General features: G+C 33.8%; 4 non-coding genes and 1 pseudogene across 4 annotated transcripts; all 5 read right to left on the reverse strand.

Moving 5' to 3' along the window:
• Positions 1-4,646: 4,646 nt before the first annotated feature.
• Positions 4,647-8,590, reverse strand: LOC137586159 (large subunit ribosomal RNA). Its single transcript, XR_011033719.1, has one exon. It is a non-coding gene; the product is annotated as a large subunit ribosomal RNA (ribosomal RNA).
• A 335-nt stretch (positions 8,591-8,925) lies between these two features.
• LOC137586146 (5.8S ribosomal RNA) lies at positions 8,926-9,104 on the reverse strand. Its single transcript, XR_011033707.1, has one exon. It is a non-coding gene; the product is annotated as a 5.8S ribosomal RNA (ribosomal RNA).
• A 606-nt stretch (positions 9,105-9,710) lies between these two features.
• LOC137586150 (small subunit ribosomal RNA) lies at positions 9,711-11,704 on the reverse strand. The gene has a single exon (XR_011033710.1). It is a non-coding gene; the product is annotated as a small subunit ribosomal RNA (ribosomal RNA).
• A 5,750-nt stretch (positions 11,705-17,454) lies between these two features.
• Positions 17,455-22,947, reverse strand: LOC137586161 (large subunit ribosomal RNA; annotated as a pseudogene).
• Positions 22,948-23,282: 335 nt separating this feature from the next.
• LOC137586147 (5.8S ribosomal RNA) lies at positions 23,283-23,461 on the reverse strand. The gene has a single exon (XR_011033708.1). It is a non-coding gene; the product is annotated as a 5.8S ribosomal RNA (ribosomal RNA).
• Between the last annotated feature and the right edge of the window lie 3,127 nt (positions 23,462-26,588).

The following is a 26,588-nucleotide window of genomic DNA, read 5'->3' on the forward strand; positions in this document are numbered from 1 at the left end:
GTTTTGTGCCACGCTTTCTCGAAATCGCCCATTTATGTTTGAAGGTACCACTCAACAATAATTTTTCATATGTATTTTTATAAATACCATTAAACTTCATTATAATATATAAATAAATTGACATTGCCGATTATAAATGCATAAGACATATGTATTTGAGAACTGTACCGATATTACATATGACTGACCATGCTCGACATCACACCACCTAAGTAGGTTTTGTGCCACGCTTTCTCGAAATCGCCCATTTATGTTTGAAGGTACCACTCAACAATAATTTTTCATATGTATTTTTATAAATACCATTAAACTTCATTATAATATATAAATAAATTGACATTGCCGATTATAAATGCATAAGACATATGTATTTGAGAACTGTACCGATATTACATATGACTGACCATGCTCGACATCACACCACCTAAGTAGGTTTTGTGCCACGCTTTCCCCAAATCCCCCTTTTTTTTTTAAAGGAACCCCCCCAAAAAAATTTTTAAAATAAATTTTTTAAAAAAAAAAAAAAATTTAAAAATATAATATATAAATAAACTGACATTGCCGATTATAAATGCATAAGACATATGTATTTGAGAACTGTACCGATATTACATATGACTGACCATGCTCGACATCACACCACCTAAGTAGGTTTTGTGCCACGCTTTCTCGAAATCGCCCATTTATGTTTGAAGGTACCACTCAACAATAATTTTTCATATGTATTTTTATAAATACCATTAAACTTCATTATAATATATAAATAAATTGACATTGCCGATTATAAATGCATAAGACATATGTATTTGAGAACTGTACCGATATTACATATGACTGACCATGCTCGACATCACACCACCTAAGTAGGTTTTGTGCCACGCATTCTCGAAATCGCCCATTTATGTGTGAAGGTACCGCTCAATAATAAATTAACATTTTTTTTTATAAATATGTTTTTATACGATATGCATATCCCATATGATATGGATGATCCCATATGATAAATGGGCAAAATTTATATTTTTAATATTGAGTAAAATTTTTTTTCATATAAATGGGATAATAAATAAGCCCCATACGTTATGATATTTTTTCATATGATATGAGATATTTATACGATATGCATATCCCATATGATATGGATGTTCCCATATGATAAATGGGCAAAATAAATATTTTCAATACTGAGTAAAATTTTTTTTCATATAAATGGGATAATAAATAAATCCCATACGTTATGATATTTTTTCATATGATATGAGATGTTCATACGATATGCATATCCCATATGATATGGATGTTCCCATATGATAAATGGGCAAAATTTATATTTTTAATATTAAGTAAAATTTTTTTTCATATAAATGGGATAATAAATAAATCCCATACGTTATGATATTTTTTCATATGATATGAGATATTTATACAAAATGCATATCCCATATGATATGGAAGTTCCCATATGATATTGAAATTTTTTTCATATAAATGAGATAATAAATAAATCCCATACGTTATGATATTTTTTCATATGATATGAGATATTTATACAAAATGCATATCCCATATGATATGGATGTTCCCATATGATATTGAAATTTTTTTCAAATAAATGGGATAATAAATAAATCCCATACGTTATGATATTTTTTCATATGATATGAGATGTTCATACGATATGCATTTCCCATATGATATGGATGTTCCCATATGATAAGTGGGCATAATTTATATTTTTAATATTGAGTAAAATTTTTTTTCATATAAATGGTATAATAAATAAATCCCATACGTTATGATATTTTTTCATATGATATGAGATATTTATACAAAATGCATATCCCATATGATATTGAAATTTTTTTCATATAAATGGGATAATAAATAAATCCCATACGTTATGATATTTTTTCATATGATATGAGATATTTATACAAAATGCATATCCCATATGATATGGATGTTCCCATATGATATTGAAATTTTTTTCATATAAATGGGATAATAAATAAGCCCCATACGTTATGATATTTTTTCATATGATATGAGATATTTATACGATATGCATATCCCATATGATATGGATGTTCCCATATGATAAATGGGCAAAATAAATATTTTCAATATTGAGTAAAATTTTTTTTCATATAAATGGGATAATAAATAAATCCCATACGTTATGATATTTTTTCATATGATATGAGATGTTCATACGATATGCATATCCCATATGATATGGATGTTCCCATATGATAAATGGGCAAAATTTATATTTTTAATATTAAGTAAAATTTTTTTTCATATAAATGGGATAATAAATAAATCCCATACGTTATGATATTTTTTCATATGATATGAGATATTTATACAAAATGCATATCCCATATGATATGGAAGTTCCCATATGATATTGAAATTTTTTTCATATAAATGAGATAATAAATAAAACCCATACGTTATGATATTTTTTCATATGATATGAGATATTTATACAAAATGCATATCCCATATGATATGGATGTTCCCATATGATATTGAAATTTTTTTCATATAAATGGGATAATAAATAAATCCCATACGTTATGATATTTTTTCATATGATATGAGATGTTCATACGATATGCATTTCCCATATGATATGGATGTTCCCATATGATAAGTGGGCAAAATTTATATTTTTAATATTGAGTAAAATTTTTTTTCATATAAATGGTATAATAAATAAATCCCATACGTTATGATATTTTTTCATATGATATGAGATATTTATACAAAATGCATATCCCATATGATATTGAAATTTTTTCATATAAATGGGATAATAAATAATCCCTCGTTATGATATTTTTTCATAAAATAAGAGATATTTTTAAAAAAAAAATTTCCCCATATGATATTGAAATTTTTTTTCATATAAATGGGATAATAAATAAATCCCATACGTTATGATATTTTTTTCATATGATATGAGATATTTATACAAAATGCATATCCCATATGATATTGAAATTTTTTTCATATAAATGGGATAATAAATAAATCCCATACGTTATGATATTTTTTTCATATGATATGAGATATTTATACAAAATGCATATCCCATATGATATGGATAGTTCCCATATGATATGGAAATGTTCCCATATGATAGATATAATAGAATATTTTTTTTCATATAAATGGTATAATAAATAAATCCCATACGTTATGATATTTTTTCATATGATATGAGATATTTATACAAAATGCATATCCCATATGATATTGAAATTTTTTTCATATAAATGGGATAATAAATAAATCCCATACGTTATGATATTTTTTTCATATGATATGAGATATTTATACAAAATGCATATCCCATATGATATGGATGTTCCCATATGATAAATGGGCAAAATTAATATTTTTAATAGTGAGTACAATTTTTTTTCATATAAATGGGATAATAAATAAATCCCATACGTTATGATATTTTTTCATATGATATGAGATATTCATACAATATGCATATCCCATATATGGATGTTCCCACTTTTTTTCAATATAATGAGGAGATAATAAATACGGAAGAATTTGTAATCCACATTTTATTGCATCACTAAAAAGATTACGATTCATTTGGCTACATTATGACGATCACAGTTGAAACCGCCATTTTCGTTCTTTTAAGTTATATACTTATAATAATTTTATTTTCCCTTTGTAATAGGGACAGTAGGAATCTCTTAAAATACATATGTTGCGTCACTAAAATGATGACGATTCATTTGGGTACATTATGACGATCACAGTTGAAACCGCCATTTTCGTTCTTTTAAGTTATATACTTATAATAATTTTATTTTCCCTTTTTAATAGGGACAGTAGGAATCTCTTAAAATACATATGTTGCGTCACTAAAATGATGACGATTCATTTGGGTACATTATGACGATCACAGTTGAAACCGCCATTTTCGTTCTTTTAAGTTATATACTTATAATAATTATATTTTCCCTTTGTAATAGGGACAGTAGGAATCTCTTAAAATACATATGTTGCGTCACTAAAATGATGACGATTCATTTGGGTACATTATGACGATCACAGTTGGAACCGCCGATTTCGTTCTTTTAAGTTATATACTTATAATAATTTTATTTTCCCTTTTTAATAGGGACAGTAGGAATCTCTTAAAATACATATGTTGCGTCACTAAAATGATGACGATTCATTTGGGTACATTATGACGATCACAGTTGGAACCGCCGTTTTCGTTCTTTTAAGTTATATACTTATAATAATTTTATTTTCCCTTTTTAATAGGGACAGTAGGAATCTCTTAAAATACATATGTTGCGTCACTAAAATGATGACGATTCATTTGGGTACATTATGACGATCACAGTTGGAACCGCCGTTTTCGTTCTTTTAAGTTATATACTTATAATAATTTTATTTTCCCTTTTTAATAGGGACAGTAGGAATCTCTTAAAATACATATGTTGCGTCACTAAAATGATGACGATTCATTTGGGTACATTATGACGATCACAGTTGGAACCGCCGTTTTCGTTCTTTTAAGTTATATACTTATAATAAATAATAATACTTATTATATGAAATACTCTCCATATAATAAAAATACATCGGCAATTTAAAAATCGAATCATCAAGCAAAGGATAAGCTTCAGTGGATCGCAGTATGGCAGCTGCTCAACCACTTACAACACCTTGCCTGTTACAAAAGTCGTTTACAATTGATTCTAGGCTTTGTCATTGTATTAAATAATGTTTTAATAAGTAACTAGCGCGGCATCAGGTGATCGAAGATCCTCCCAATTTACTATGTTACAAATAACATTGGCATCACATCCATTGTCGTTTATAAAATAAACTTTTAATGGTTTAGAAGCCATACAATGCAAATTGCCCCTTATTTATCATTGCAGTCCAGCACGGATACGACCTTAGAGGCGTTCAGGCATAATCCAACGGACGTAGCGTCATACCACTGTTCGCTCGAACAAGTATTGTGCCATTGGTCCGTACCTGCGGTTCCTCTCGTACTACGCAGGAATGCTGTCGCAACAACGTTTTGTCATTAGTAGGGTAAAACTAACCTGTCTCACGACGGTCTAAACCCAGCTCACGTTCCCTTGCATGGGTGAACAATCCAACGCTTGGTGAATTTTGCTTCACAATGATAGGAAGAGCCGACATCGAAGGATCAAAAAGCGACGTCGCTATGAACGCTTGGCCGCCACAAGCCAGTTATCCCTATGGTAACTTTTCTGACACCTCTTGTTAAAAACTCTTTAAACCAAAAGGATCGATAGGCCGAGCTTTTGCTGTCCCTGTGTGTACTGAACACCGAGATCAAGTCAGCATTTGCCCTTTTGCTCTATGTGTGGTTTCTGTCCGCACTGAGCTGGCCTTGGGACACCTCCGTTATTATTTGAGAGATGTACCGCCCCAGTCAAACTCCCTACCTGGCAATGTCCTTGAATTGGATCATACCTGAGTAATTGGAGTTATACCAAAAATTTCAAATTGAAAATACATAAATGCAATCTCTCATTAAAGAATTTGTTTGCGATTATATAACAAACTCGTGATACTTTGATCAAGAAGCTTGCATCAAAACCCAATACCATAAGATATAATAAATATATCCGTATAATGGCTAGGAAATGATACACGTTCCATTTAATCAAGTAAGTAAGGAAACAATAAGAGTAGTGGTATTTCATTGGCGATATCAAACACAAGGAATAATATCTCCCACTTATTCTACACCTCTTATGTCTCCTTACACTGCCAGATTAGAGTCAAGCTCAAAAGGGTCTTCTTTCCCCGCTAATTATTCCAAGCCCGTTCCCTTGGCTGTGGTTTCGCTAGATAGTAGATAGGGACAGTAGGAATCTCGTTAATCCATTCATGCGCGTCACTAATTAGATGACGAGGCATTTGGCTACCTTAAGAGAGTCATAGTTACTCCCGCCGTTGACCCGCGCTTACTTGAATTTCTTCACTTTGACATTCAGAGCACTGGGCAGAAATCACATTGTGTCAACACCCGCTAGGGCCATCACAATGCTTTGTTTTAATTAGACAGTCGGATTCCCCAAGTCCGTGCCAGTTCTGAATTGATTGTTAATTGATAATCGTTATAATTTAAAAGAACTAATTAAAATTAATTAGTATTCTTAAAAATTTTAGCAAGAAAGTTCCACAATTGGCTACGTAACTAACTATCCGGGGAACAAATAACTATCATAAATGATAGAAACTCTATTTACCCAGAACGAGCACATAAACCATGTTATTGTTTCCCAATCAAGCCCGACTATCTCAATCTTCAGAGCCAATCCTTATCCCGAAGTTACGGATCTAATTTGCCGACTTCCCTTACCTACATTATTCTATCGACTAGAGACTCTTCACCTTGGAGACCAGCTGCGGATATTGGTACGGCCTGTTGAGAAGTTTGCGTATCCCCACCATAAATTTTCAAGGTCCGAGGAGAAAATATCGACACAACAGTATATGTCATGCTCTTCTAGCCCATCTACCATATCTCTCTGCGAAAGACTTCCATGGTAGTACGGCTATAAAACAGAAAAGAAAACTCTTCCGATACCTCTCGACGGCTTCTTTATGGTCGTTCCTGTTGCCAGGATGAGCACGAGGCCCATATTTAATAACAAACGGATACTCAACAGGTTACGGAATTGGAACCGTATTCCCTTTCGTTCAAAATTATTCAAGTGTTTTACTTTAGATTAATTTATTTGACATATTTAAAACTTGAAAATTTTCGGCTTTCGCCTTGAACTTAGGACCGACTAACTCGTGATCAACCACTGTTCACACGAAACCCTTCTCCACTTCAGTCCTCCAAGGTCTCATTCGATTATTTGCTACTACCACCAAGATCTGTACCAATGGCGGCTCCATGCAGGCTTACGCCAAACACTTCTAAGCACACCATTGTACCTTCCTACTCACTAAAGTTTCAAAATTTATATTATAAATAATATAAATCATCTACTTTAGCGGTAATGTATAGGTATACAACTTAAGCGCCATCCATTTTAAGGGCTAGTTGCTTCGGCAGGTGAGTTGTTACACACTCCTTAGCGGATTTCGACTTCCATGATCACCGTCCTGCTGTTTTAAGCAACCAACGCCTTTCATGGTTTCTGTATGAGTTGTTAATTTGGGCACCGTAACATTACGTTTGGTTCATCCCACAGCGCCAGTTCTGCTTACCAAAAGTGGCCCACTGGGCACAATATATCATAACCTTAAACTTCATATCAAGAAAGTTAAGGTTCTTACCCATTTAAAGTTTGAGAATAGGTTAAGATCGTTTCGACCCTAAGGCCTCTAATCATTCGCTTTACCAGATAAGATTATTTTATATAACATTTAAATGCACCAGCTATCCTGAGGGAAACTTCGGAAGGAACCAGCTACTAGATGGTTCGATTGGTCTTTCGCCCCTATACTCAATTCTGACAATCGATTTGCACGTCAGAACTGTTTCGGTCTTCCATCAGGGTTTCCCCTGACTTCAACCTGATCAAGTATAGTTCACCATCTTTCGGGTCACAGCATATATGCTCAAGGTACGTTCCAGTTAGAGGTATAAATAATATAAATATCATTATACATAACTATATAGAACGCCCCGGGATTGTGTTAATTAACTATAAATAGTTAAAAAACTAATCCCATTATTAGTCAAGTTAATTATGCTATTAGGTTTATATCCCAATAACTTGCACATATGTTAGACTCCTTGGTCCGTGTTTCAAGACGGGTCCCGAAGGTATCCTGAATCTTTCGCATTGTTAATCATACAAGTGCATATAATAAACACAGAAAATCAATGATAATCATGCTATTATATAATTCCGAAAAATTAACGCACTGTATTCATATAAATCTATCAACACTTTATCAAATTAATGACATTTATTCTATGTTAAAATGCAAGCAAAATAATTTAAATAAACTATAAGTCATATTTTATGATAAATTTGGTTCATGTTAATAGATTACAATGTCCTTATATGGAAAAAATGCACACTATTATTATAATATTATTGAAATATTACAACTCTAATGATGAATTTTCCATAATGGATATTCAGGTTCATCGGGCTTAACCTCTAAGCAGTTTCACGTACTATTTAACTCTCTATTCAGAGTTCTTTTCAACTTTCCCTCACGGTACTTGTTTACTATCGGTCTCATGGTTATATTTAGTTTTAGATGGAGTTTACCACCCACTTAGTGCTGCACTATCAAGCAACACGACTCTTTGGAAACACCATCTAGTAATCATTAACGTTATACGGGCCTGGCACCCTCTATGGGTAAATGGCCTCATTTAAGAAGGACTTAAATCGTTAATTTCTCATACTAGAATATTGATGCTCCATACACTGCATCTCACATTTGCCATAAAGACAAAGTGACTTAGTGCTGAACTATTTTCTTTTCGCTCGCCGCTACTAAGAAAATCCTTGTTAGTTTCTTTTCCTCCCCTAATTAATATGCTTAAATTCAGGGGGTAGTCCCATATGAGTTGAGGTTGTATATACACACAAATATATTATTAAATATATTAAAACCATTGTAAATTTCTAATTTAAGTGAAGAATAATATTATGACAATTGTTTTTCATTTCATATCATTAATAAGAGGCAATTCTAGATTAAAATTTTATATTTTTTATGCTAAACATTCCTCAGTATCATTTGATTTGAAAAAGAAAATTATACATCTTCATTTTTCTCATACATATGAGAGCCAATGTGTTTCAATTATTATTAATATTATGAATATACATATATATATATATCCAATAATATACCATATGCTTTAATATTTCGTAAAATACTAAAACAACTTATTTAGCATAGTCTTACAACCCTCAACCATATGTAGTCCAAGCAGCACTCTAAAATTAATTAAAGTACCATAACAGCATGGACTGCGATATGCGTTCAAAATGTCGATGTTCATGTGTCCTGCAGTTCACACGATGACGCACAGTTTGCTGCGTTCTTCATCGACCCATGAGCCGAGTGATCCACCGCTTAGAGTGATTAATAAATTGTTTGTTTATTTCATTACGTCAATAATATTTTTATTGAAAGAAATTAAAAATACACCATTTTACTGGCATATATCAATTCCTTCAATAAAATCTTAACCCAAACGAATGCTGCGAAATGTCTTAGTTAACATAAATGATTGAATACTGGACTTGATAATTTATAAAAGATGATAAATTTTGTAAGCGATCAAATTATGTAAAACGTTAACCTTAAATGCAGGTACAACATTGTACATTTGGGATGTTGCTTTAACCATTGAATGCCCAAACCAATAATGGCCAATACAATACGCAACGCCTGTATATTATGGTACATATACACGCAAATAAATAAGATATACAAAAATCATTTTCAATCTCCGATCGGAATACATAATTTTTATTTATGGCTGGCAAAACACCATAATTTAAAGAGTTTTAGCATATTTTGCTACCGTCCGTCAATTGTTGTTTAATTTTATACTCTTTTTTTTTATCCTTGGGTAAATAGGATAGAATTTAGTTCTTATGCTCTCATCTTAAATTTCATTTTCATCTTATATATCTTATAATAATTTGGAATTTATTTATTTTAATAACGGTTGGAAAATACAATAATGATCCTTCCGCAGGTTCACCTACGGAAACCTTGTTACGACTTTTACTTCCTCTAAATAATCAAGTTCGGTCAACTTTTGCGAAACAACCGTAACACGCAAGGCGTCACAGTGATCACGTCCGGAGACCTCACTAAATAATTCAATCGGTAGTAGCGACGGGCGGTGTGCACAAAGGGCAGGGACGTAATCAATGCGAGTTAATGACTCACACTTACTAGGAATTCCAAGTTCATGTGAACAGTTTCAGTTCACAATCCCAAGCATGAAAGTGGTTCAGCGGTTTACCCGGACCTCTCGGTCTAGGAAATACACGTTGATACTTTCATTGTAGCGCGCGTGCAGCCCAGGACATCTAAGGGCATCACAGACCTGTTATTGCTCAATCTCATTATTGCTAGACGCAATTTGTCCATTTAAGAAGCTAGTGTCCTTATAATGGGACAAACCAACAGGTACGGCTCCACTTATATAAACACATTCAAACACAATAAACATTTTACTGCTACCATGAATGAAGGCAATATAAGCTTCAACACCATAATCCTGAAGATATCTATTTAATATATTTGAGTCTCGTTCGTTATCGGAATTAACCAGACAAATCACTCCACGAACTAAGAACGGCCATGCACCACCACCCATAGATTCGAGAAAGAGCTATCAATCTGTCTTACACACTTATGTTCGGACCTGGTAAGTTTTCCCGTGTTGAGTCAAATTAAGCCGCAGGCTCCACTCCTGGTGGTGCCCTTCCGTCAATTCCTTTAAGTTTCAGCTTTGCAACCATACTTCCCCCGGAGCCCAAAAGCTTTGGTTTCCCGGGAAGCGACTGAGAGAGCCATAAAAGTAGCTACACCCAATTGCTAGCTGGCATCGTTTATGGTTAGAACTAGGGCGGTATCTGATCGCCTTCGAACCTCTAACTTTCGTTCTTGATTAATGAAAACATCTTTGGCAAATGCTTTCGCTTAAGTTAGTCTTACGACGGTCCAAGAATTTCACCTCTCGCGTCGTAATACTAATGCCCCCAAACTGCTTCTATTAATCATTACCTCTTGATCTGAAAACCAATGAAAGCAGAACAGAGGTCTTATTTCATTATCCCATGCACAGAATATTCAGGCATTTGAAGCCTGCTTTAAGCACTCTAATTTGTTCAAAGTAATTGTACCGGCCCACAAAAACACTCGATGAAGAGCACTAATGTAGGTTTTTAAATAGGAGGAATATATAAAAAGTACAAGTACTTAATTACATATAAGAACTCCACCGATAATACGCTTACATACATAAAGGTATAGTACTAACTACAAATGTATGTTGTACTACCCGTATGAAGCACAAGTTCAACTACGAACGTTTTAACCGCAACAACTTTAATATACGCTATTGGAGCTGGAATTACCGCGGCTGCTGGCACCAGACTTGCCCTCCAATTGGTCCTTGTTAAAGGATTTAAAGTGTACTCATTCCAATTACAGGGCCTCGGATATGAGTCCTGTATTGTTATTTTTCGTCACTACCTCCCCGAGCTGGGAGTGGGTAATTTACGCGCCTGCTGCCTTCCTTAGATGTGGTAGCCGTTTCTCAGGCTCCCTCTCCGGAACCGAACCCTGATTCCCCGTTACCCGTTGCAACCATGGTAGTCCTAGATACTACCATCAAAAGTTGATAGGGCAGACATTTGAAAGATCTGTCGTCGGTACAAGACCATACGATCTGCATGTTATCTAGAGTTCAACCAATATAACGATCAATTGATCGCTTGGTTTTAGTCTAATAAAAGCACACGTCCCAAAAGGTCCGTGTTTTAATTGCATGTATTAGCTCTAGAATTACCACAGTTATCCAAGTAACTGTTAACGATCTAAGGAACCATAACTGATATAATGAGCCTTTTGCGGTTTCACTTTTAATTCGTGTGTACTTAGACATGCATGGCTTAATCTTTGAGACAAGCATATAACTACTGGCAGGATCAACCAGAATAATGTTATTATTTAATGTGTTGTTAAAAACATGAATATATGAATTTAGACAAACGCATATTTTAAAATATTTAAAGATACTTGACAATATTATATATTTTTCAATAAAATAAAATATATTATTTGTGGTAACATTTTACGAATACGGCCAAAATTTAATAGCGTTCATTTTCGTTTTTCATTAATTGTATAAATTTTCAATAATAATGATCAAAAATATCTTTATTTTTACACTTACAAAATATATAATCACATTTGCTTTAATTTTGTTTATTTTCAAATAAAATAAACATTTGTATTTTGATATTAAATTTAAAATTTAAATAGAAATTGATATTTAATGTGTGATTTTATATATTAAGTAAAACCATCACTCAAATTTAATGTGACGAATGTTTTTTAATTATAAGGAAAAGTTAATTCAATAAAAATGACTTGATTTTAATAAAAAAAAATAATAATTTTGCTCTATATAAAAGATCAATTAGTTAATTTGCGAACATAACAAGATTTATGACGCAATTCTCATATTTACCTTTTTATATAAAAAGGTTAAAGATTATGAACAATTAAACTAAGAACTAATTTAATGCTCATAATCTTTATTTTGTATTAACGATAAATCCAAATATAACCAGTGAATAAACTTCAGCAGAGAGAACGCTCCTAAGACCGTTTCATCATACACCTTGGAATACCTTGGTAGGCTTTTTCATTATCTTTTTATTTGATATATTAAATTTGAAGTAGAGCATAACCTTCAATTAGTCTGAACAACCACTGTTCATCATGAGTAGGTTTTGTGACACGCTTTCTCGAAATCGCCCATTTATGTTTGAAGGTACCACTCAACAATAATTTTTCATATGTATTTTTATAAATACCATTAAACTTCATTATAATATATAAATAAATTGACATTGCCGATTATAAATGCATAAGACATATGTATTTGAGAACTGTACCGATATTACATATGACTGACCATGCTCGACATCACACCACCTAAGTAGGTTTTGTGCCACGCTTTCTCGAAATCGCCCATTTATGTTTGAAGGTACCACTCAACAATAATTTTTCATATGTATTTTTATAAATACCATTAAACTTCATTATAATATATAAATAAATTGACATTGCCGATTATAAATGCATAAGACATATGTATTTGAGAACTGTACCGATATTACATATGACTGACCATGCTCGACATCACACCACCTAAGTAGGTTTTGTGCCACGCTTTCTCGAAATCGCCCATTTATGTTTGAAGGTACCACTCAACAATAATTTTTCATATGTATTTTTATAAATACCATTAAACTTCATTATAATATATAAATAAACTGACATTGCCGATTATAAATGCATAAGACATATGTATTTGAGAACTGTACCGATATTACATATGACTGACCATGCTCGACATCACACCACCTAAGTAGGTTTTGTGCCACGCTTTCTCGAAATCGCCCATTTATGTTTGAAGGTACCACTCAACAATAATTTTTCATATGTATTTTTATAAATACCATTAAACTTCATTATAATATATAAATAAATTGACATTGCCGATTATAAATGCATAAGACATATGTATTTGAGAACTGTACCGATATTACATATGACTGACCATGCTCGACATCACACCACCTAAGTAGGTTTTGTGCCACGCTTTCTCGAAATCGCCCATTTATGTTTGAAGGTACCACTCAACAATAATTTTTCATATGTATTTTTATAAATACCATTAAACTTCAATATAATATATAAATAAACTGACATTGCCGATTATAAATGCATAAGACATATGTATTTGAGAACTGTACCGATATTACATATGACTGACCATGCTCGACATCACACCACCTAAGTAGGTTTTGTGCCACGCTTTCTCGAAATCGCCCATTTATGTTTGAAGGTACCACTCAACAATAATTTTTCATATGTATTTTTATAAATACCATTAAACTTCATTATAATATATAAATAAATTGACATTGCCGATTATAAATGCATAAGACATATGTATTTGAGAACTGTACCGATATTACATATGACTGACCATGCTCGACATCACACCACCTAAGTAGGTTTTTGCCTAATTTTGTCACGCATTCTCGAAATCGCCCATTTATGTGTGAAGGTACCGCTCAATAATAAATTAACATTTTTTTTTATAAATATGTTTTTATACGATATGCATATCCCATATGATATGGATGATCCCATATGATAAATGGGCAAAATTTATATTTTTAATATTGAGTAAAATTTTTTTTCATATAAATGGGATAATAAATAAGCCCCATACGTTATGATATATTTTTTCATATGATATGAGATATTTATACGATATGCATATCCCATATGATATGGATGTTCCCATATGATAAATGGGCAAAATAAATATTTTCAATACTGAGTAAAATTTTTTTTCATATAAATGGGATAATAAATAAATCCCATACGTTATGATATTTTTTCATATGATATGAGATGTTCATACGATATGCATATCCCATATGATATGGATGTTCCCATATGATAAATGGGCAAAATTTATATTTTTAATATTAAGTAAATTTTTTTTTCATATAAATGGGATAATAAATAAATCCCATACGTTATGATATTTTTTCATATGATATGAGATATTTATACAAAATGCATATCCCATATGATATGGAAGTTCCCATATGATATTGAAATTTTTTTCATATAAATGAGATAATAAATAAATCCCATACGTTATGATATTTTTTCATATGATATGAGATATTTATACAAAATGCATATCCCATATGATATGGATGTTCCCATATGATATTGAAATTTTTTTTCAAATAAATGGGATAATAAATAAATCCCATACGTTATGATATTTTTTCATATGATATGAGATGTTCATACGATATGCATTTCCCATATGATATGGATGTTCCCATATGATAAGTGGGCATAATTTATATTTTTAATATTGAGTAAAATTTTTTTTCATATAAATGGTATAATAAATAAATCCCATACGTTATGATATTTTTTCATATGATATGAGATATTTATACAAAATGCATATCCCATATGATATTGAAATTTTTTTCATATAAATGGGATAATAAATAAATCCCATACGTTATGATATTTTTTTCATATGATATGAGATATTTATACAAAATGCATATCCCATATGATATGGATGTTCCCATATGATATTGAAATTTTTTTCATATAAATGGGATAATAAATAAGCGCCATACGTTATGATATTTTTTTCATATGATATGAGATATTTATACGATATGCATATCCCATATGATATGGATGTTCCCATATGATAAATGGGCAAAATAAATATTTTCAATATTGAGTAAAATTTTTTTTCATATAAATGGGATAATAAATAAATCCCATACGTTATGATATTTTTTCATATGATATGAGATGTTCATACGATATGCATATCCCATATGATATGGATGTTCCCATATGATAAATGGGCAAAATTTATATTTTTAATATTAAGTAAAATTTTTTTTCATATAAATGGGATAATAAATAAATCCCATACGTTATGATATTTTTTCATATGATATGAGATATTTATACAAAATGCATATCCCATATGATATGGAAGTTCCCATATGATATTGAAATTTTTTTCATATAAATGAGATAATAAATAAAACCCATACGTTATGATATTTTTTCATATGATATGAGATATTTATACAAAATGCATATCCCATATGATATGGATGCTCCCATATGATATTGAAATTTTTTTCATATAAATGGGATAATAAATAAATCCCATACGTTATGATATTTTTTCATATGATATGAGATGTTCATACGATATGCATTTCCCATATGATATGGATGTTCCCATATGATAAGTGGGCAAAATTTATATTTTTAATATTGAGTAAAATTTTTTTTCATATAAATGGTATAATAAATAAATCCCATACGTTATGATATTTTTTCATATGATATGAGATATTTATACAAAATGCATATCCCATATGATATTGAAATTTTTTTCATATAAATGGGATAATAAATAAATCCCATACGTTATGATATTTTTTCATATGATATGAGATATTTATACAAAATGCATATCCCATATGATATTGAAATTTTCTTCATATAAATGGGATAATAAATAAATCCCATACGTTATGATATTTTTTCATATGATATGAGATATTTATACAAAATGCATATCCCATATGATATGGAAGTTCCCATATGATATTGAAATTTTTTTCATATAAATGGTATAATAAATAAATCCCATACGTTATGATATTTTTTCATATGATATGAGATATTTATACAAAATGCATATCCCATATGATATTGAAATTTTTTTTCATATAAATGGGATAATAAATAAATCCCATACGTTATGATATTTTTTCATATGATATGAGATATTTATACAAAATGCATATCCCATATGATATGGATGTTCCCATATGATAAATGGGCAAAATTAATATTTTTAATAGTGAGTACAATTTTTTTTCATATAAATGGGATAATAAATAAATCCCATACGTTATGATATTTTTTTCATATGATATGAGATATTCATACAATATGCATATCCCATATATGGATGTTCCCACTTTTTTTCAATATAATGAGGAGATAATAAATACGGAAGAATTTGTAATCCACATTTTATTGCATCACTAAAAAGATTACGATTCATTTGGCTACATTATGACGATCACAGTTGAAACCGCCATTTTCGTTCTTTTAAGTTATATACTTATAATAATTTTATTTTCCCTTTGTAATAGGGACAGTAGGAATCTCTTAAAATACATATGTTGCGTCACTAAAATGATGACGATTCATTTGGGTACATTATGACGATCACAGTTGAAACCGCCATTTTCGTTCTTTTAAGTTATATACTTATAATAATTTTATTTTCCCTTTTTAATAGGGACAGTAGGAATCTCTTAAAATACATATGTTGCGTCACTAAAATGATGACGATTCATTTGGGTACATTATGACGATCACAGTTGAAACCGCCATTTTCGTTCTTTTAAGTTATATACTTATAATAATTATATTTTCCCTTTGTAATAGGGACAGTAGGAATCTCTTAAAATACATATGTTGCGTCACTAAAATGATGACGATTCATTTGGGTACATTATGACGATCACAGTTGGAACCGCCGATTTCGTTCTTTTAAGTTATATACTTATAATAATTTTATTTTCCCTTTTTAATAGGGACAGTAGGAATCTCTTAAAATACATATGTTGCGTCACTAAAATGATGACGATTCATTTGGGTACATTATGACGATCACAGTTGGAACCGCCGTTTTCGTTCTTTTAAGTTATATACTTATAATAATTTTATTTTCCCTTTTTAATAGGGACAGTAGGAATCTCTTAAAATACATATGTTGCGTCACTAAAATGATGACGATTCATTTGGGTACATTATGACGATCACAGTTGGAACCGCCGTTTTCGTTCTTTTAAGTTATATACTTATAATAATTTTATTTTCCCTTTTTAATAGGGACAGTAGGAATCTCTTAAAATACATATGTTGCGTCACTAAAATGATGACGATTCATTTGGGTACATTATGACGATCACAGTTGGAACCGCCGTTTTCGTTCTTTTAAGTTATATACTTATAATAAATAATAATACTTATTATATGAAATACTCTCCATATAATAAAAATACATCGGCAATTTAAAAATCGAATCATCAAGCAAAGGATAAGCTTCAGTGGATCGCAGTATGGCAGCTGCTCAACCACTTACAACACCTTGCCTGTTACAAAAGTCGTTTACAATTGATTCTAGGCTTTGTCATTGTATTAAATAATGTTTTAATAAGTAACTAGCGCGGCATCAGGTGATCGAAGATCCTCCCAATTTACTATGTTACAAATAACATTGGCATCACATCCATTGTCGTTTATAAAATAAACTTTTAATGGTTTAGAAGCCATACAATGCAAATTGCCCCTTATTTATCATTGCAGTCCAGCACGGATACGACCTTAGAGGCGTTCAGGCATAATCCAACGGACGTAGCGTCATACCACTGTTCGCTCGAACAAGTATTGTGCCATTGGTCCGTACCTGCGGTTCCTCTCGTACTACGCAGGAATGCTGTCGCAACAACGTTTTGTCATTAGTAGGGTAAAACTAACCTGTCTCACGACGGTCTAAACCCAGCTCACGTTCCCTTGCATGGGTGAACAATCCAACGCTTGGTGAATTTTGCTTCACAATGATAGGAAGAGCCGACATCGAAGGATCAAAAAGCGACGTCGCTATGAACGCTTGGCCGCCACAAGCCAGTTATCCCTATGGTAACTTTTCTGACACCTCTTGTTAAAAACTCTTTAAACCAAAAGGATCGATAGGCCGAGCTTTTGCTGTCCCTGTGTGTACTGAACACCGAGATCAAGTCAGCATTTGCCCTTTTGCTCTATGTGTGGTTTCTGTCCGCACTGAGCTGGCCTTGGGACACCTCCGTTATTATTTGAGAGATGTACCGCCCCAGTCAAACTCCCTACCTGGCAATGTCCTTGAATTGGATCATACCTGAGTAATTGGAGTTATACCAAAAATTTCAAATTGAAAATACATAAATGCAATCTCTCATTAAAGAATTTGTTTGCGATTATATAACAAACTCGTGATACTTTGATCAAGAAGCTTGCATCAAAACCCAATACCATAAGATATAATAAATATATCCGTATAATGGCTAGGAAATGATACACGTTCCATTTAATCAAGTAAGTAAGGAAACAATAAGAGTAGTGGTATTTCATTGGCGATATCAAACACAAGGAATAATATCTCCCACTTATTCTACACCTCTTATGTCTCCTTACACTGCCAGATTAGAGTCAAGCTCAAAAGGGTCTTCTTTCCCCGCTAATTATTCCAAGCCCGTTCCCTTGGCTGTGGTTTCGCTAGATAGTAGATAGGGACAGTAGGAATCTCGTTAATCCATTCATGCGCGTCACTAATTAGATGACGAGGCATTTGGCTATTTTTTTTTTTTTTTTTTTTTTTTTTTGATCGCTAAGGAAGGAAATCTTCTAAAGATACGAGCAAACCTTTATGGAAAAATCTCGCATGCACGATTCACTGTGTCATCAGAACAATTAAGTTCTACAGTGCCTACGTACTAAAACCACCTCAATTCTATAGATGTGCGATGTTTGTACCTTTTTAGGTGTTATGCCAAGGTAGCAGGCAAAAATATAAGAAGCTAGAGTATGATACGCCTAGCTCTCGTATACCCAGCACAATACATGAAGTATTTGAATGACGTCACTCCGCCGTTCACTGCTCTGACGCTAATGATTTTGCTATCATTAGCGGTGAGGAGGTCCTTTGCTATCAATCGTTTGACCGACTGACCGCTCCAGACTCCTCTCCAGTTGAGTGTGACGGAGTGAAACTCGATGTCACCTGTCGCTCCGAAAGATCGCCGCAGTTGTGATCTTATGTCAGCTCTGTCGTACCTTTCAACCTTACGCTGATGCGCTTGGTCTAAGGAATGTCCGTCTGTCACCACCTGGATGTCAATCACATAAATGTGATTCTGTCGGATTCCCACCAGGTCCGGTTTATTTAACCCCGAGTCGCAATGCAGACTTGGTTCGACATGGACAACGCAGCCTCTGCCTTCAAGCCCCCGCTTGACGGCATTTACTACGCTGTTGTGTCTAGCTACCCGCCTCCCATGCGTACGATAGCATTTTTGCAAGATGTGGTTTGTTGTCTCGGGAGCATCACATCCTGCACGACACCGTCTCTCCAATTCGTGCCTTCCCCTCGTCGTACGAGACTTAGAGGGTAGGGCATTTATCCGCAATTTGACACCGTGTAAATATTCCTTTCCTGTTAGCAAGCGCGTGGGCTGACTCACCCATCCATGTTGCGGGCCATAGTGACCCGCTTCACGGAGACCGCAACCATCAACAGACATGTACAACCTGTTTGCAAAATACGAGTCAATCTCTGGACGCGAAACCAGCTGCACATTTTCCGCCTTTAATCTATCTCGAGCCCTTTGCATTTCGCCGTCAATGAAAGAGCTAGCTACCTCGGATTGTTCGAGGTGGGGCCATTTTATATTGCTCAATCGCTTCAGACGCAGCATCGGCGCTATCCATCTAACTGACGGAATCCCGAGACCCCCACAAGTGTGGGGGGCGTGAAAGAAAGCAACTGGTACATCCAGCGGGAGGTCTAACCACCTCCTCACGAATTGCCGTACCAATCTGTCACATTTTCTTAAGACGCCTATCATCACACTCCCAAGTGTTAGTTGGTGATAGAGTTGTGGGATAAGGAGTCTTAAGTGAAAAATTTTTTGGTTTTAGGGGGTATAATCTTAATGTTCGCCGGGTCGTCTGCTGGACTATATCGAGCCCGCCCATCCAGTGAACGATTCCTAAATACTTCCACTCTTCAGTACGCTTCAATGAGGCTCGTCCTCACAAAGCTCCGTCGTTCAAAAATTTTCTTTTACTATATAAATTGTCAGTACCAATCTGTCACATTTTCTTAAGAGCGTCATGTTACTCCCGCCGTTGACCCGCTTATCTTTGATCTTGAGATCTTCGTTGCTTACTTGAATTTCTTCACTTTGACATTCAGAGCACTGGGCAGAAATCACATTGTGTCAACACCCGCTAGGGCCATCACAATGCTTTGTTTTAATTAGACAGTCGGATTCCCCAAGTCCGTGCCAGTTCTGAATTGATTGTTAATTGATAATCGTTATAATTTAAAAGAACTAATTAAAATTAATTAGTATTCTTAAAAATTTTAGCAAGAAAGTTCCACAATTGGCTACGTAACTAACTATCCGGGGAACAAATAACTATCATAAATGATAGAAACTCTATTTACCCAGAACGAGCACATAAACCATGTTATTGTTTCCCAATCAAGCCCGACTATCTCAATCTTCAGAGCCAATCCTTATCCCGAAGTTACGGATCTAATTTGCCGACTTCCCTTACCTACATTATTCTATCGACTAGAGACTCTTCACCTTGGAGACCAGCTGCGGATATTGGTACGGCCTGTTGAGAAGTTTGCGTATCCCCACCATAAATTTTCAAGGTCCGAGGAGAAAATATCGACACAACAGTATATGTCATGCTCTTCTAGCCCATCTACCATATCTCTCTGCGAAAGACTTCCATGGTAGTACGGCTATAAAACAGAAAAGAAAACTCTTCCGATACCTCTCGACGGCTTCTTTATGGTCGTTCCTGTTGCCAGGATGAGCACGAGGCCCATATTTAATAACAAACGGATACTCAACAGGTTACGGAATTGGAACCGTATTCCCTTTCGTTCAAAATTATTCAAGTGTTTTACTTTAGATTAATTTATTTGACATATTTAAAACTTGAAAATTTTCGGCTTTCGCCTTGAACTTAGGACCGACTAACTCGTGATCAACCACTGTTCACACGAAACCCTTCTCCACTTCAGTCCTCCAAGGTCTCATTCGATTATTTGCTACTACCACCAAGATCTGTACCAATGGCGGCTCCATGCAGGCTTACGCCAAACACTTCTAAGCACACCATTGTACCTTCCTACTCACTAAAGTTTCAAAATTTATATTATAAATAATATAAATCATCTACTTTAGCGGTAATGTATAGGTATACAACTTAAGCGCCATCCATTTTAAGGGCTAGTTGCTTCGGCAGGTGAGTTGTTACACACTCCTTAGCGGATTTCGACTTCCATGATCACCGTCCTGCTGTTTTAAGCAACCAACGCCTTTCATGGTTTCTGTATGAGTTGTTAATTTGGGCACCGTAACATTACGTTTGGTTCATCCCACAGCGCCAGTTCTGCTTACCAAAAGTGGCCCACTGGGCACAATATATCATAACCTTAAACTTCATATCAAGAAAGTTAAGGTTCTTACCCATTTAAAGTTTGAGAATAGGTTAAGATCGTTTCGACCCTAAGGCCTCTAATCATTCGCTTTACCAGATAAGATTATTTTATATAACATTTAAATGCACCAGCTATCCTGAGGGAAACTTCGGAAGGAACCAGCTACTAGATGGTTCGATTGGTCTTTCGCCCCTATACTCAATTCTGACAATCGATTTGCACGTCAGAACTGTTTCGGTCTTCCATCAGGGTTTCCCCTGACTTCAACCTGATCAAGTATAGTTCACCATCTTTCGGGTCACAGCATATATGCTCAAGGTACGTTCCAGTTAGAGGTATAAATAATATAAATATCATTATACATAACTATATAGAACGCCCCGGGATTGTGTTAATTAACTATAAATAGTTAAAAAACTAATCCCATTATTAGTCAAGTTAATTATGCTATTAGGTTTATATCCCAATAACTTGCACATATGTTAGACTCCTTGGTCCGTGTTTCAAGACGGGTCCCGAAGGTATCCTGAATCTTTCGCATTGTTAATCATACAAGTGCATATAATAAACACAGAAAATCAATGATAATCATGCTATTATATAATTCCGAAAAATTAACGCACTGTATTCATATAAATCTATCAACACTTTATCAAATTAATGACATTTATTCTATGTTAAAATGCAAGCAAAATAATTTAAATAAACTATAAGTCATATTTTATGATAAATTTGGTTCATGTTAATAGATTACAATGTCCTTATATGGAAAAAATGCACACTATTATTATAATATTATTGAAATATTACAACTCTAATGATGAATTTTCCATAATGGATATTCAGGTTCATCGGGCTTAACCTCTAAGCAGTTTCACGTACTATTTAACTCTCTATTCAGAGTTCTTTTCAACTTTCCCTCACGGTACTTGTTTACTATCGGTCTCATGGTTATATTTAGTTTTAGATGGAGTTTACCACCCACTTAGTGCTGCACTATCAAGCAACACGACTCTTTGGAAACACCATCTAGTAATCATTAACGTTATACGGGCCTGGCACCCTCTATGGGTAAATGGCCTCATTTAAGAAGGACTTAAATCGTTAATTTCTCATACTAGAATATTGATGCTCCATACACTGCATCTCACATTTGCCATAAAGACAAAGTGACTTAGTGCTGAACTATTTTCTTTTCGCTCGCCGCTACTAAGAAAATCCTTGTTAGTTTCTTTTCCTCCCCTAATTAATATGCTTAAATTCAGGGGGTAGTCCCATATGAGTTGAGGTTGTATATACACACAAATATATTATTAAATATATTAAAACCATTGTAAATTTCTAATTTAAGTGAAGAATAATATTATGACAATTGTTTTTCATTTCATATCATTAATAAGAGGCAATTCTAGATTAAAATTTTATATTTTTTATGCTAAACATTCCTCAGTATCATTTGATTTGAAAAAGAAAATTATACATCTTCATTTTTCTCATACATATGAGAGCCAATGTGTTTCAATTATTATTAATATTATGAATATACATATATATATATATCCAATAATATACCATATGCTTTAATATTTCGTAAAATACTAAAACAACTTATTTAGCATAGTCTTACAACCCTCAACCATATGTAGTCCAAGCAGCACTCTAAAATTAATTAAAGTACCATAACAGCATGGACTGCGATATGCGTTCAAAATGTCGATGTTCATGTGTCCTGCAGTTCACACGATGACGCACAGTTTGCTGCGTTCTTCATCGACCCATGAGCCGAGTGATCCACCGCTTAGAGTGATTAATAAATTGTTTGTTTATTTCATTACGTCAATAATATTTTTATTGAAAGAAATTAAAAATACACCATTTTACTGGCATATATCAATTCCTTCAATAAAATCTTAACCCAAACGAATGCTGCGAAATGTCTTAGTTAACATAAATGATTGAATACTGGACTTGATAATTTATAAAAGATGATAAATTTTGTAAGCGATCAAATTATGTAAAACGTTAACCTTAAATGCAGGTACAACATTGTACATTTGGGATGTTGCTTTAACCATTGAATGCCCAAACCAATAATGGCCAATACAATACGCAACGCCTGTATATTATGGTACATATACACGCAAATAAATAAGATATACAAAAATCATTTTCAATCTCCGATCGGAATACATAATTTTTATTTATGGCTGGCAAAACACCATAATTTAAAGAGTTTTAGCATATTTTGCTACCGTCCGTCAATTGTTGTTTAATTTTATACTCTTTTTTTTATCCTTGGGTAAATAGGATAGAATTTAGTTCTTATGCTCTCATCTTAAATTTCATTTTCATCTTATATATCTTATAATAATTTGGAATTTATTTATTTTAATAACGGTTGGAAAATACAATAATGATCCTTCCGCAGGTTCACCTACGGAAACCTTGTTACGACTTTTACTTCCTCTAAATAATCAAGTTCGGTCAACTTTTGCGAAACAACCGTAACACGCAAGGCGTCACAGTGATCACGTCCGGAGACCTCACTAAATAATTCAATCGGTAGTAGCGACGGGCGGTGTGCACAAAGGGCAGGGACGTAATCAATGCGAGTTAATGACTCACACTTACTAGGAATTCCAAGTTCATGTGAACAGTTTCAGTTCACAATCCCAAGCATGAAAGTGGTTCAGCGGTTTACCCGGACCTCTCGGTCTAGGAAATACACGTTGATACTTTCATTGTAGCGCGCGTGCAGCCCAGGACATCTAAGGGCATCACAGACCTGTTATTGCTCAATCTCATTATTGCTAGACGCAATTTGTCCATTTAAGAAGCTAGTGTCCTTATAATGGGACAAACCAACAGGTACGGCTCCACTTATATAAACACATTCAAACACAATAAACATTTTACTGCTACCATGAATGAAGGCAATATAAGCTTCAACACCATAATCCTGAAGATATCTATTTAATATATTTGAGTCTCGTTCGTTATCGGAATTAACCAGACAAATCACTCCACGAACTAAGAACGGCCATGCACCACCACCCATAGATTCGAGAAAGAGCTATCAATCTGTCTTACACACTTATGTTCGGACCTGGTAAGTTTTCCCGTGTTGAGTCAAATTAAGCCGCAGGCTCCACTCCTGGTGGTGCCCTTCCGTCAATTCCTTTAAGTTTCAGCTTTGCAACCATACTTCCCCCGGAGCCCAAAAGCTTTGGTTTCCCGGGAAGCGACTGAGAGAGCCATAAAAGTAGCTACACCCAATTGCTAGCTGGCATCGTTTATGGTTAGAACTAGGGCGGTATCTGATCGCCTTCGAACCTCTAACTTTCGTTCTTGATTAATGAAAACATCTTTGGCAAATGCTTTCGCTTAAGTTAGTCTTACGACGGTCCAAGAATTTCACCTCTCGCGTCGTAATACTAATGCCCCCAAACTGCTTCTATTAATCATTACCTCTTGATCTGAAAACCAATGAAAGCAGAACAGAGGTCTTATTTCATTATCCCATGCACAGAATATTCAGGCATTTGAAGCCTGCTTTAAGCACTCTAATTTGTTCAAAGTAATTGTACCGGCCCACAAAAACACTCGATGAAGAGCACTAATGTAGGTTTTTAAATAGGAGGAATATATAAAAAAGTACAAGTACTTAATTACATATAAGAACTCCACCGATAATACGCTTACATACATAAAGGTATAGTACTAACTACAAATGTATGTTGTACTACCCGTATGAAGCACAAGTTCAACTACGAACGTTTTAACCGCAACAACTTTAATATACGCTATTGGAGCTGGAATTACCGCGGCTGCTGGCACCAGACTTGCCCTCCAATTGGTCCTTGTTAAAGGATTTAAAGTGTACTCATTCCAATTACAGGGCCTCGGATATGAGTCCTGTATTGTTATTTTTCGTCACTACCTCCCCGAGCTGGGAGTGGGTAATTTACGCGTTACACGTTAATGCATGCAATTTTAACAATTTTCTGCGAACTTCACACACACACACACACACGATTTTCACTAATTGTCTTGGGCCAGAAATCTCGGTTGAGCCCCCAGTTTGTAGAATTTGAATTATTCTGGTTATTTAGTTCAATATTATTTAAGGATGTGATTTCCTTATTTAAACTTATTATTTATTAACAATGTTTCTTTATTTTTAGAATACATATATTTATTAATTATTATAATGGCCTGGCGACAAATTTGGGTGTGCGATGTGATCGAGGCGAGAGTACGATTGCGAGTGCTTTCCGATCGACGCTTCTGCTTTATTTTCATGAGTGAGTCGACCAGATAGGTACTGCCGCTGCGTGTCGTTTCTGTCTCGCTCACTCGGTACCAAACGATTGCCATGATTATGCCTGCCTGACACTTCATTTCCTACATATATATTTTCATATTTTGCCACGCCCTACTCCGCCTCCATAATTAGAAAAAAACCGATTTTCTCCCTGTGGTTTTTTGACTATCGCATTCAAATTAGGCAGACTAATTAATCTTATCTATTTCTACAAAACTACCAAATTTTATTGAAATCAGACTGGAAACATGCAAAATATGAGAGTATGAACGTATTTTACTAAGAAAGCGGTCCACAAGTCCAGAATTACGTTCTCAAGTGGTGGAGCTAGAGTGCTCGTGTCTTCGTAGAGTGAGCGAGATAGCATATAGTATAAAGACATGTAAAAAACAATTTAATGAGACAAACATTTGGTTTTCGAAATTTGAAATATTTGTTTCACCTGGTGCATGGTATACCCCAGTCGACGAGTCTGACTTTACCTTGCTTCATTTTACTTTTTTGTTTTCACTTTTTTAGATTATTCAAAGATAAACTTTTTGTTTTATTTTTGATGTTTTGACTTTATGAGAGTTTACGCGAAGTTGAATGATTGCATTTACTGTACTT

This window comes from Drosophila tropicalis, unplaced genomic scaffold (assembly GCF_018151085.1).
Source record: "Drosophila tropicalis isolate 14030-0801.00 unplaced genomic scaffold, ASM1815108v1 contig_906, whole genome shotgun sequence".
NCBI lineage: Eukaryota > Metazoa > Arthropoda > Insecta > Diptera > Drosophilidae > Drosophila > Drosophila tropicalis.